At 37.0% G+C, this 13,604-nt stretch overlaps 1 protein-coding gene across 2 annotated transcripts in view; it reads right to left on the bottom strand.

The window, feature by feature from the left end:
- Nucleotides 1-11,203, bottom strand: part of G2E3 (G2/M-phase specific E3 ubiquitin protein ligase) — a 69,091-nt gene extending 57,888 nt beyond the window's left edge. Inside the window, exon 1 of one of the 2 annotated variants that reach the window (XM_006932797.5) lies at nt 11,079-11,203. The gene's annotated coding sequence lies outside the window, so the exon portion shown is untranslated. The remainder of the gene's footprint in view (nt 1-11,078) is intronic. The other variant, XM_003987528.6, reaches the window with a different exon arrangement.
- Between the last annotated feature and the right edge of the window lie 2,401 nt (nt 11,204-13,604).

Here is a 13,604-nt window from a genome sequence, read left to right as displayed (position 1 = left end):
AATATATAATCCCATTTATATGAAATATCCAGAATAGGTAAATCCATAGAGACAGAAAGCAAATTTGTTGTTTCCATGAACTGAGGGAATAGAATATACAGAATTACTGCCTAATGGCTATCAGTTTCCCCTTAGGGGTGATAAAAATGTTTTGAAACTAGATGGAGGTAATGGTGATGGTTGTACAACACTGTGAATGTACTAAATGTCAATGAATGGTTAAAACCGCTAATTTTATAAAACTGAATTTTACTTCAATTAAAAGCTAAATGTGCAACCTATCATTTGCTGCATTATACACAAATATCCACAGTGGCTAAAAAATTTTCTTAGTTTTATAGTCAAAACCTGTAACCTAATTGTCCACCAACAGACAATGGATGAGATAAATTGTGGTACATTCATATAATGAAGTACATTTATTAAAACGAAACTGCATACCACCTCACACCAGTCACAATGACTAAAATCAACAACTCAGGCAATAACAGATGTTGGCGAGAATGAGAAGAAAAAAGAAACTTTTTGCATTGCTGGTGGGAATGCAAACTGGTGCAACCACTCTGGAAAACAGCATGGAGGTTCCTCAAAAGTTAAAAATAGAACTACCCTATGATCCAGCAACTGCACTGCTAGGTATTTATCCAAGGGATACAGATGTGCTGTTTTCAAGGGGCACACACACCCCAATGTTTATAGCAGCGCTACTGACAATAGCCAAAGTATGGAAAGAACCCAAATGTCCATTGACAGATGAATGGATAAAGAAGATGTAGTATATATATATACACAATGGAGTATTACTTGGCAATCAAAAAGAATGAAATCTTGCCATTCGCAACAATGTGGGTGGGACTAGAGGGTATTATGCTAAGTGAAATTAGAGAAAGACAAGTATCATATGACCTCACTCACATGTGGAATTTAAGATACAAAACAGATGAACACAGGGAAGGGGAGCAAAAATAATATAAAAACAGAGAGGGGGACAAAACATAAGAGACTCTTAAATACAGAGAATGAACTGATTGTTGGAAGGGTTGGGGGGAGATGGGCTAAATGGGCAAGGGGCATTAAGGAAGACACTTGTTGAGATGAGCACCGGGTGTTATGTGTTGGAGATGAATCACTGGAATCTACTCTTGAAATCATTATTGCACTATATACTAACTTGGATGTAAATTAAATAATAATGATAAACAAAGAAATAAAATGGGTGAACTTTATTCTATACAAATTCTATTACCAGAAAGATATATAGTTAATACCTTCATTAAAAAATATATTTGCTTGAATTAAAAAGAAAAGCAGCATGTAAGCAGCTTGTAAGTCCCCACCCCATCCTAACAAGAGCTGAAAAAACTGAAAAATGAACATTTTTTGGATCAGTAAGAGGGAGGGACACCAGACAAAACCACTGCCCTCAAGAATGGAGACATGTGGGGACAGGGAGTCACAGCTTAGTTCAGCAGAGATTTACCAGCTAAACCACTGCGGGATCAGTGCTGGGGTAAGAAAATCTGAACTGTAGCTAACTAATGGCTAGAGGCTCAATGTGCACAATTTTCAGAGTTAAAAACTTCGGGGGGGGGGGCAATTATGGGGACTTCTCACAATATTGTTGAGATTTACCACCAGGAACTCAACCAAGATATCGACCAGGATCCCACAGTAAATATAAGAGAAAAATCTTGTCATTCTGGCAGGAAGAGGGGAAGAGGTACCATTTTGAAATATGCCAAAGCATTCAGTTCTTCTTAATTAAGGCCTGCCCTCAGGCGAAACTAGTTAACCAGAGCCTAACCTGCTAGGATATTATCAGAGCATAACTGACCCGGGGGAAGGGAAATACCTGACTCCAGCCTACTCTAGCCATCCTGTCCAATATAAGGGAGAAGCTGAGAAATATGTGGGAGAAGCTGAGAAATACTTCTAAGCTTACAGACCAGAGACGTAAGCTCGTGAAACAACTAAGACCTAATCATAGGACTACTGAACACTTCCCCTTCACCCACACCTCACCACCACATTACTAATGGCCTATTTATAGCAACTACTTTTACCCAGTACATCATGTATGAGTATCGAGAAAAAATTACAAATCATTGTGGCAAAGGCACAATCTGAAAAGACAGAGCAAGCATCTGAACCAGACATGGCAAGAATGTTGTAATTATCAGATTTGGAATTTGAAACAACTATGATTAATATGTGAAGGGTTCTAATAGATAAAGTACACAGTATACAAGAACAGATGGCAATGTAAGAAGGGAGGTGGAAATCCTAACAAAGAACCAAAAGAAATGCTAGGGATCAAAAACATTTTTTAACAGAAATAAAGTATTCCTTTGATTGATTTTCCTCCTGGCTGAGGAAAGAATCTCTGAGTTTGAAGATACCTCAACAGAAACTTTGAAAACTGAACAAAGAGAATAAACACTGGGAAAAAAAAAAAAAAAAAAAAAATCCAAGGACTGTGGTACAAATACAGAAGGTATAACATACACATTCTGGGAATATCAAATGAGAGGAAGGAATAGAAGAACTATTTAAAATGATTTAATGACAGGGGTGTCTGGCTGGTTCAGAGCATGACACTCTTGATCTTGGGGTCATGGGTGCAAATCCCACAATGAACATAAAGCTTATTTAATTTAAAAAAATGTTTTAAAAATTTAATGACAAATCACACTGTCAAACATAAAACCACAGATCCGCTAAGTTCAGGGAACACCAAGCAGAATAAATGCCAAAATACCTATACCTAGGTATATCAAACTACAGAAAATCAAAGCTAAAGAAAAAACCCTGAAAAGGGGAGTGGGGGGAAAGGGTCGGAGAACAACTCACCTATAGAAGAACAAAGGAAGGAATCGCATTTCATGTCTCCTCAGAAACCATGTAGGCAAGAAGAGACAGCAGGCAAGAAATACTTAAAGTGATAAGGAAAAAGAAATTCCAATCTAGAATTCTGTATACTGCAAAATTATCCTTCAAACCTGTTCAAAAGTGAACAAGTAAAGATCTTCTCAAACACAAACTGAGAGAATTTCTTGTCAGTAGATCTGCCTTACAAGAAATGTTAAAACAAGTTCTTAGAAGAAAATATCCAGAAATTCGGATCTACATAAAGAAGACCATTAAATAATAAAAACTTTTATTTTTCTTATTCTTAATGATCTAACAGACAACAGTATGTTCAAAATAACAATAGCAACAACATATACAATTACTGTATGAGTTATAAATATATACTGCAACCTCTAGGGCAACCACTAAAAAAAGTTAAAAAGGAGGGGCACCTGGATGGCTCATTCAGTTAAGCATCTGACTCTCGATTTTGGCTCAGGTCATGATCTCACGGCTGGTCATCGGATTCTGCTGACAGGACACAGCATGCTTGGGATTCTCTCTCTCCCTCTCTCTCTCTCTCTCCCTGACTGGTGAGAGTGCATACATGCTCTCACTCTATCTCAAAATAAATGAACATTAAAAAAAAAAAAAACCACAATAACCTTTAAAAAAAAAAGTTAAAAAGGAAATACAGCTGATATCCTAAGTGAGGAGAAAAAAATAAAAATCATATAAAATGCTCAATTAAAACCACAAAAGGCAGAAAAAGAATGGAGACAAAACAGGAAAAAAGAACAAGGGCCACAAATAGAAAACAATAACAAATATGGTAGACGTTAATCATGTTGACATGATGACATTATATCAATAATAATGTTGAATGTCAATGGTCTAATTGTACCAATTTAAAGGACTGAATGTTACTATACTAAAATTTAAATTAAAAAAAAAAAAGATTTGTCATGGTGGATTGAAAAATAAGACCCAACAGTGTTTTCTACAAAAAAAATCCACTTTAAATATAAATTAAACATAAATGGATGAAGACAAACATACCATGCTAATACTAATTAGAAGAAAGCAGGAGTAGCTATATTAATTTTACACAGAGTGGACTTTAAAGTAAGGAAATTATAAGGGATAAATACAGCATTAAATAATGATAAAGGGGTCAACTTTCTAAGAAGACGTAACAATACTTACCACGTACACACCTAACAGTGTCAAACTATGTGATGCAAACTATGAGAGGCAAAAACTAATACACTTGCAAAGACAAACAGGTGAAACTTGAAAACCTCTCTATTAGAAATGGACAGATCCAGTAGGCAGAAAATCAGTAACGAACTTGATTTGATAATTGAACTCAACATCATCATCAAACAACTAGATATAATGAAATACTTTATCCAAGAACCGCAGAAAGCAGATTGTTCTCAAGCTTACATAGAATAGTCACCAAGACCATATACATATACTAGGGCATAAAATAGTCCTTAACAAACTTAAAATCAAAATGATACAAGGTCTGTTCTCAGGCCACAATGGAATTAAACTAGAAATCACTAACAAAAAGATAGTGGGAAATCCCAAAATATGTGGAGATTACACAACACATTTTTAAATTTTTTTAATGTTTATTTATTTTTTTAAATTTTTTTTAACGTTTATTGATTTTTGAGACAGAGAGAGACAGAGCATGAATGGGGGAGGGTCAGAGAGAGAGAGAGACACAGAATCCGAAACAAGCTCCAGGCTCTGAGCTGTCAGCACAGAGCCCGACGCGGGGCTCGAACTCACGAACCGCGAGATCATGACCTGAGCCGAAGTCGGCCGCTTAACCGACTGAGCCACCCAGGAGCCCCTAATTTTATTTATTTTTGACAGAGAGAGAGAGACAGAGCACAAGCAGGGGAGGAGCAGAGAGAGAAGGAGACACAGAATCCAAAGCAGGCTCCAGGCTCTGAGCTGTCAGCAAAGAGCCTGACGTGGCTGCAACCCACAGACTGTGAGATCATGACCTGAGCTGAAGTCGGACGCTCAGCCGACTGCACCACCCAGGCACCCCTACACAACATTTTTAAATTACCTAAGGGTCAAAGAAGAAATCTCATGAGAAAATACAAAATATTATGAAATAAATGAAAATGAAAACATAATTCATCAAAATTTGACAGGTACTGTGAAAGCAGGCTTAGAGGGAGATTTGTAGCACTAAATGAATATATTAGAAAAGATCTGGGGCGCCTGGGTGGCTCAGTCGTTTGGGCATCCAACTTCAGCTCAGGTCATGATCTCACGGTCTCTGAGTTCAGGCCCCAAGTCAGGCTTTGTGCTGACAGCTCAGAGCCTGGAGCCTGCTTCGGAATTCTGTCTCCCTCTCTCTCTGCCCCTCCCCTGCTCATGCTCTGTCTCTCTCTCTCTCTCAAAAATAAATAAACTTAAAAAAAAAAAATTTTTTTTTTTTAAGAAAAGATCTAAAATCAATCATCTAAGTTTCTGCCCTAGGAAACTATAAAAACAGTAAATTAAATCCAAATTAAACAAGAAAAAAAGTAATAAGAATTAGAGCAGAAATCAAAATTGAAAAGAAATCAATAGAGAAAAATCAAGAGAAAGGACACAAATTACTAATATCAGAAAAGGACACAAGAGAAAAAAAAGAGAAAGGACACAAATTACTAATATCAGAAATTAAAGAAGAGATACCATTACAGATTCTATGGACATTAAAAATATAACAAAGGAATACCATGAACTCATGTCCACAAATTTGATAATCTAGATGAAAAGGGCCAATTCCTTCAAAGACACATTTTGCCAAAATCCACACAAGGAGAAATAAACTCGACTGCATCAGAAAAGCTGACTCAGTAATTAATAACCACCCAAAACAGAAAGCACCAAGCCCAGATGGGTTTCCTAGTGAATCCTACCATACATTTAAGGAAGAAACTATACCAATTCTCTACAACTTCCTTCAGAAGATTAAAGCAGAAGGAATGCTTCCTAGCTTACTGTGATCATTACCCTCATCATACCAACACCAAGGACGTGACCAGAGAACTACAGACCAGTATCTCTCACAGATACCAAAATCTTCAACCAAATATTAGCAAATCAAATCTGTTTGTTTGTTTATGTATTTATTTTAGAGAAAGATGGAGAGAGTGTAACCCGGGGAGAGGGGCAGAGGGAAGGAGAGAATCTTAAGCAGGTTCCATGCTCAGCAACGGAGCCTGATGCTAGGCTCCCATAACTCTGGGATCATGACCTGAGCCAAATGAAGAATTGGTTGCTCAACTGACTGAGCCACTCAGGGGCCCCAAATCTAACAACGTATTTAAAAAATTATATACCATAACTAAGTAGGATTTACCTCAGTTATGAAAGGATGCTCCCTGATATTTACCCAAAAGAGGTCAAAACTTGTGTCCAAACCAAAATGTTCATATGTATGTTTACAGCATCTTTATTTACCATTGCCAAACCTTGGAAGCAACTAAGAAGTCCTTCAGTAAGTGAATGGATAGGTATATTACGGATCATCCAGACAATGGAATATTATTCAGTGATAAAAAGAAATGAACTATCTATCAAGCCATGAAAAGACATGGAGAAAACTTAAATGCATATTACAAAGTGAAAGAAACCAATCTGAAAAGGCTACATACTGTATGATTCTAATTATATGATATTCTGGAAAAGGCAGAACTCTGAAGACAGTAAAAAGATCAGTGGTTGGGAAAACGCAGAGGAGCATATCTTTAGAACAGTGAAAATACTCTATATGATACCATAATGATGGATACCTGTCATTATACATTTGCCCAAATCCAAACAATGCACAAAATCAAGAATGAACTGTAACTTCAACTATGAATTTTGAGTGCTTATCATGTGTCAGTGTAGGTTCAACAATTTTCACAAATGTACCATTGTAGTGGGATATGTAGATAATGGGAAAGGCTATGCATGGGGTGGGAGAGAAGGGATACACAGGAAATCAATATTATCTTTCCCTCAGTTTTACTATGAACCTAAAGCTGCTCTAAAAATATACAGTCTTAACAAAAAAAGGAAAAGGAATAAAGTTATACGTTTATACTGACTTTTACAACTAGTCTCTGGAAGACAGGTTCCTCTCCCCCACTGTTCATTGGTTCCATATGCAACATTTTTCATAGTCACGATTCCACTGTGATCTCAGCAATATAAAGACCTTTTTGGCTTGGCTCTAATAGTTTTTGCCATCCCAACTCCAAAATTCAAGAAGAAATATGAACGGTCTAGCCTGCATCGGATATTCAGCTCTGATTCAAATACCTGGTACTACTTTGGCTGGAGAAGGTGTTGTGGAATGGGAGTCTATATATTAGGATCATAAGCTTCTTACACCAAACCCTACCCAATGGTCTTTAGAATAACGTCCTTATATTATGGGGCAGCTTTTAAAAGAAAAGGTAATGGGCAAAGAGGTCAAATAACAGCTATTCACACTCAAAAGGAAAGGCAAATTTTGCTGTTTTTTAACTCCCCAATATTTTCTTAATTTAGAATTGAATTAATGTAGAAATGAATATTCATGTATGTACAAGTGGTACTACATCTCTATTATAATTATCTAATTACACTTAACATATATTATTCTTATACTAATAAAAAAATTCCACCAGGAGGAAGTTAAATGCAAAAAGTTTTTTTTTTAAGTAACTAAATCTTTTGGTGCCTGGGGGAAAATAATAAAATGACTAGAAGGATTAAGTGAGAAAATATATACAAAGCATGTGGAGTTCCATGAATGTTAGCAAATACTGCTTTTAATTTTTTCCCACTTGAAATGTCTTCTGAGCCTACAATTTCTATACTTACTTTTCCATACTTGTGAAATATACAAACCAAATGGTATCACTAAAATCTCTACTAAACTACCCAGAATTACATACTATCACCTCAGAAAATATTTAAAAACTTCTTCAGCAATGACGTGACACAATGTATTAAATTGTTAAAATAATAAGCACTCATTGAACATAACACAGTTTCAGAGTACAAGGACACTCACTGTTCCGAACCAAGAAACTGCAGATATAAAGACAAAGAGGATAAGATCTCTCAGTCTAGTGCTATGTTTACAATTAAATTGCACTGAGGAAGAAGCACTCTGCCTGGGGAAGTCCACCAAATTATTTGAAACCCGTTGGGTAAAATCTTAGAGGAACATAAAAAAGTTCATGTTAAGTACACATAAAAACAATAAAGAACAGATCTGGGCAATGGTAGTAGTATGACTAGAACATCACAGGTTGGAAAAGAGTGGTAGAATATTACGAAGCTGATGCTTGTAAACAAAGATTGGAACCAGATTGACAAGGGCTAAAGAAAGAAAGAAAGAAAGAAAGAAAGAAAGAAAGAAAAAAGAAAGAAAGAAAAGAAAAGAAAAGAAAAGAAAGAAAGAAAGAAAGAAAGAAAGAAAGAAAGAAAGAAAGAAAGAAAGAAAGAAAGAAGGAAAGAGCTGAGAATTATATTTGGTAGACAAAGCATTATCAGAGATTTTTAAGAAGCAATATTTGGAAGGATAGACTGCAGAGAAAGGCAGGAAGCATTATTTAAAATAATAATAATAATAATAATAATAATAATAATAATAATGGAGCACCTGGATGGCTCAGTCGGTTAAGTGTCCGACTTCGGCTCAGGTCAGGATCTCATGATCTCATGGTCCTTGGGTTTGAACACTACACCGGGATCTGTGCTGACAGCTCAGAAACTGGAGTCTGCTTCAGATTCTATGTCAGCCTCTCTTCCTCTGCCCCTCCCTTGCTCACACTCTGTCTCTCTCTCTCTCAAAAATAAATAAAACATTAAAAAATTTAAAGTAATAATAATGATAATATTTTTAAAGAGGCATAATCTAATCAAATCTAGATTCTGAACCTGGTCAAATATTTTGGTAGTTGTGTGAGAACTGAACTCCTCTCAGCCTCTAGTTTTATCTGAAAATAGTACATACTGTGGGGTTCCATCGTGTAATGGTTAGCACTCTGGACTCTGAAAATAGTACATACTGCAGTGTTATCTGTGAAGATTGAGATAATGTGTGTAATGTGGTCTGTACATGCTTAGTAATTCAAGAGGAGATACATATATCATTTACTATGTGCCACACACTATTCTAAGATTTTTGTATGTGTTGAGTCATTTGACTCTCACAATAATCCTACAAGGAAGGTATTGTTATTATCCCCATTATACAGTTCAGGGATTTGAAGCACAGAGAGGTAATACAGCTTGTTTGGGTCATACAACAAAATGGTACAGATGGAATTCAAACTGAGGCAATCTGACTCCAGTTCCATGCCCTTAACCAGTATAATGCCTCGCTAGAAGAGATCAAGTCAGTGCTCTTAAAACCCTTGTCAAATGTTCTAACTTTCCAATTAAATTTACAGATTCCTCAACACCATCCTCCAGACTTACTGGATCACCAATCTATGAGATTTAAAGTGTAGGAATCAGAATGTAAGCCCTTCAAGGTAATGTGTACACAATAAAATTTGAAATTCACAATGGTTTAGGCAGAGAGAGCAAAAACTCAGTAAAAAAAAAAAAAAAAAAAAGTCCAGGTAAGGACAAGTAACAGATTAAAATGTAGAGATGGGGCGCCTGGGTGGCTCAGTCAGTTAAGCCTCTGACTCCAGCTCAAGTCAAGATCTCACAATTCAGGGTTTGAGCCTTGCGTCGCGCTCTGTGCTGACAGCTCTGAGCCTGGAGCTACTTCCGATTCTGTGTCTCCCCCTCTGTCTCTCCCCTCTTTGTTCTCTCTCTCTCTCTCTCACTCTCTCAAAAATAAATAAATAAACATTAAAAAAAAAACTTTAAAAAATAAATAAAATGTAGAGACTAATTTTTTTTCACATTACTATTTCCCCTAGCTTCTATAAAATGAGAAGAGCTGTCTGCAATTCTTAAAAGTAAAGCTCAAGTCTTTGCTGAAGTCTCACCCAAATGTTTAAATTTCAACAATCGTAACTACTCAACATTTGAATCTAATTTACCTGGTTAACAGTGAAACAAAAGTTCACTAGTAGGATGGGAAAGTAGGATTAGCCAGTAATAGATGAAAGAATACTTTAAAAAAGATATTTATACATTTTTATGGTATGATACCATAAAAGAAACACAAAATATCACTTTTATGTTTAAAAGAAACACAAAATATCAGTTCCTATAAAGCAACACAAAATTAGTGTGACAGTCTTCAATAACATAAAATTTCTCTACATTTAAACTCATTTATATTTTAGACGTAGGGTACACATTCAAACTATTCCAGAAGGCATGGCTTTGCTATGGGGTTAAATAGTTTGATATCTGAGGTAGTTCATCACTAATAACAAAACAGCAAAAACAAAACAAAACCAAACAAAGAAAGCCCAATGCTGGAAACATTAGTAGAGCGTTTCCATTATGACTCCACAATAACCCAGTTGGCCAATGAATGAAGGAGGTGAAAAGGTAGTTCTGGGGAGCTAACTAAACCTCAACCCTATTGTTAGCAAACTAAGACCTTTGTAAATTATCACTGTTACCGTCGTCAGTTTAAATCAGCAAGAGTCTCGAATTTCTGCGGTTCACGAAAAATGTCACTCGTGAAAGAAAAATATCCGGGTTTTAAATACAAAGGATACTCAGATTTCAGTTTAAATCCCCACCGGGCATTTCAAAGGCTGTCACTTCCCTGCAGTCCAAAGTCATAAAGACTACTCCGAAAATCCCTCTTAGGAGAAACGCAGAACCACGTAGAGCATCTCATTCTAAACCTGGCCCTAACCTTCCATCTTTAATAAAGGAAGATTCTTTTACCTGTGGTAACGCTTTCGCAATTAGATTTAACTACTGTTACAGCTTCAGCATTCGAGTCCAATTGGCGTAAATACTAAACTGTATTTACCAGAAAGTCAGAGATTGAACAAGGCTTAATCTCAGGGACGGGGGGGGCCTCCGAATCCTCAATACTTAGAGTTGGCTTGTGAGCGCTGGCCCGCGAGACGCTTCCCCGCACCTCGACTTCCCAAAGTCTCCACGCCCGGCCCTACCACCCGACGCTCCCCAAGGCCCTCCGATTTCCGCTACACTGTCCCGCCTCTCGACCCCTGTCCCATCCGACGGTCCGAATTCTCTCCCTGGAATACTCAGTTTCTTCCCTTTCCCCATTCACTCACCAAGGCACGCTGGGCAGAAGTTCCAGAGCGGTCGTATCAGTTTTCCCTTCTTTCGCAGAGCCGCAAAGCTGACCTCGAGCAGCCGCATCCAACGGCCCACAGGATTCAAATTCGTCCACTTCCGCCTGCAATCCGGAAATAGAGTTAAGCTCCACCCCCACAAGGGGCGGGGCCCGCGGCAACGTGGGACGTTGCGGGGAGGGACGAGGAGACCCCGGCTCTTTTCTGGTGGCATGTTGGGTCTGGTGTGCTACCTTCGCTTCAGAGTCTTTTGTCTGACTCCTTACATATGTTCACAGAAAAGTGCGGACGCAGCGTTGGTGTTCCTGCCCGGTGATTCTTGAGGGGATGCTCTTGTTTCTAAAATGGACAGAGACGCGTCCTTCAAGCACTGGAGAGAATAAAAGCACTAATGGAGCCCTGACGTTTTTACCCCTCCCATCGCCCTCCCGTAAGCAACAGCTGCAGCCCAGAGGAAAAAACAAACCCTAAACAAACCTGCTTTCCCTGGCCCTCCTCAATCCCGGCACAGTAGGACATTTAACCTCTTTCCCTCCCCTGTTTAAGGAAGACAAAAAGCCAAGTGCACCAATCACACTTATTCGAGCCACAAATTAAAAATTAGTGGTCGGACTAGTTGCTGGTTCCAAATAAAATACTTGAGGATACATGTTAGAAGGCGACACATCTTTTTTCTTCGCCTATAACGAGACTATTTTACATGATTATTACGCAGTTGTCCTGTGAAATTCTTGGGACAATAGTGTTTACCAAGTACCGCTTCTGAAGGGATATATGCAGGAGCTATAAGGAAAAGAAAAACCGAACATACCTTAGCCCCAATCCTCCTCAAAAAAAAGGGAACTAAACTCTGATTTTGGCGTTGCCACCAGATCATCCTCACACCTGATATTATTGATTTACGTAAACAGATCATTTCAAACCAATCCATCCATGACAGAACACCCTCAGCCTCTGTCAAAACTACAATTTGAAAGATTAGAGTTCTACAAATTTATTTTACAGATAATCTGACAGAAGGGAGTGTAAACCTATTAACTGGTGTACTGTTTTTAATAGTGGGGAATAGGAAATAACCTAAATGTCTATCAGTGAGGGAATGATTAAATAAGCTATGATACTTTAGGATCTGATATTGTGCAGGCACTAAAGATAATGAAGTAGATCGGTAGATACTCAAATGAAATAATGAAAAAAAAATCAGCTGTAAAAGGACTATGTACATAGTATCCTTCTTTTAAAGTACGTGAACGTGCCTGGCACACAAAGTTTCTGGATGGATAGTAAACAAAAAAGTTATCTCTGTGAGTCAGATGATGAATGAGGATGTGAAGAGACTTTTTACCTTTTGCTTTATAACCAGTTGAATTTTTAAACTAATAGCATGTTTTACTCTTGTAATTTGAATTTTTTTAAGTGAAGATTGTTAGAAATTGAATATATTAGAAATTTAATATATTCTAGATATAGAATCAAGTTAATAAATGTATAAAAGTAAAATGTTTGAATAGTCTGTGTCCATTCATTCATAGATTTATTCAACAAATTATATGGTAATGGTTTGACCACACATTTTGTCATTTATAATTTGTTGTATTATTTAATGCCACCACATTTCTAAAGTGGCCCCACTGAATAAATATATTGCTCCTTCAAGTTCTTTGAAAGCAGAAACTATGTCATATATTTTCCTATTTCTTTCATATGTCTTGGCACCTTCCCACCATTAAGTTTTATTCCTCACATGAATTACATCCTCAAGTTATCCACAAGCAAAAGTTAAATACTCAAATGGGGGAGGGGAAGCTCCCAAGACAATTATAAAATACAATAAAAAATATTATTTCTTAATACAACTATATAGGCAAGTTTTGCTTTGTTTTAATGTTTTATTTAAATGTTTGTCATCTGAGTTTTCCTTAGTTCTTCTTGGGGTCTCAATAAATTCTTTAATTTCTTGTCAAGATGTTGACAAAATATCACCAGCAGCCCTGTCATCAGTCAGACCAATGATATTAATTTCTCATCTGCAGTGGAGGGTCCCTTAAAGTCACTGACATTTTTTTAGGCTTAATTGTATAAATTTTCTAGGGCTGGTGTCTATTAAGTGGAATATCAGGCTTGTTTGCACTTTTTAAACCGTTACTCCTTCCCCTCCCCACTTCAGAATAACTATAGGTGAATTTGAATAAAATCAGTATTCAAGTACTGCTACAGCATTTCATTATCGCAGAAGATCTACAATAAATACTCACTGACTAAATCGAGGAGTCTGAGTAACCTCAGACTTAAAAACATTTTAAAGAATATATTCACTGCAGGATATATTTAAACTAATAAATCTGGCCATCAAACTGGGCATTCAGATAGCTAATAAAATTCTTAAATTAAGTAAAATACATTGATATGAGTATTCCACTTACTAAAAGCTGCAAAAACTGGAGGAAAAAACACACACACACAAGAGAGTCTTATTTAGTTTCTGGTAACCGCTCAGTAATCTGA

The sequence above is a fragment of the Felis catus genome, chromosome B3, assembly GCF_018350175.1.
Source record: "Felis catus isolate Fca126 chromosome B3, F.catus_Fca126_mat1.0, whole genome shotgun sequence".
In the NCBI taxonomy this organism is placed as follows: Eukaryota; Metazoa; Chordata; class Mammalia; order Carnivora; family Felidae; genus Felis; species Felis catus.
The sequence above is the reverse complement of the archived record's forward strand: the minus strand, read 5'-3'. Positions and strand labels throughout refer to the sequence as shown.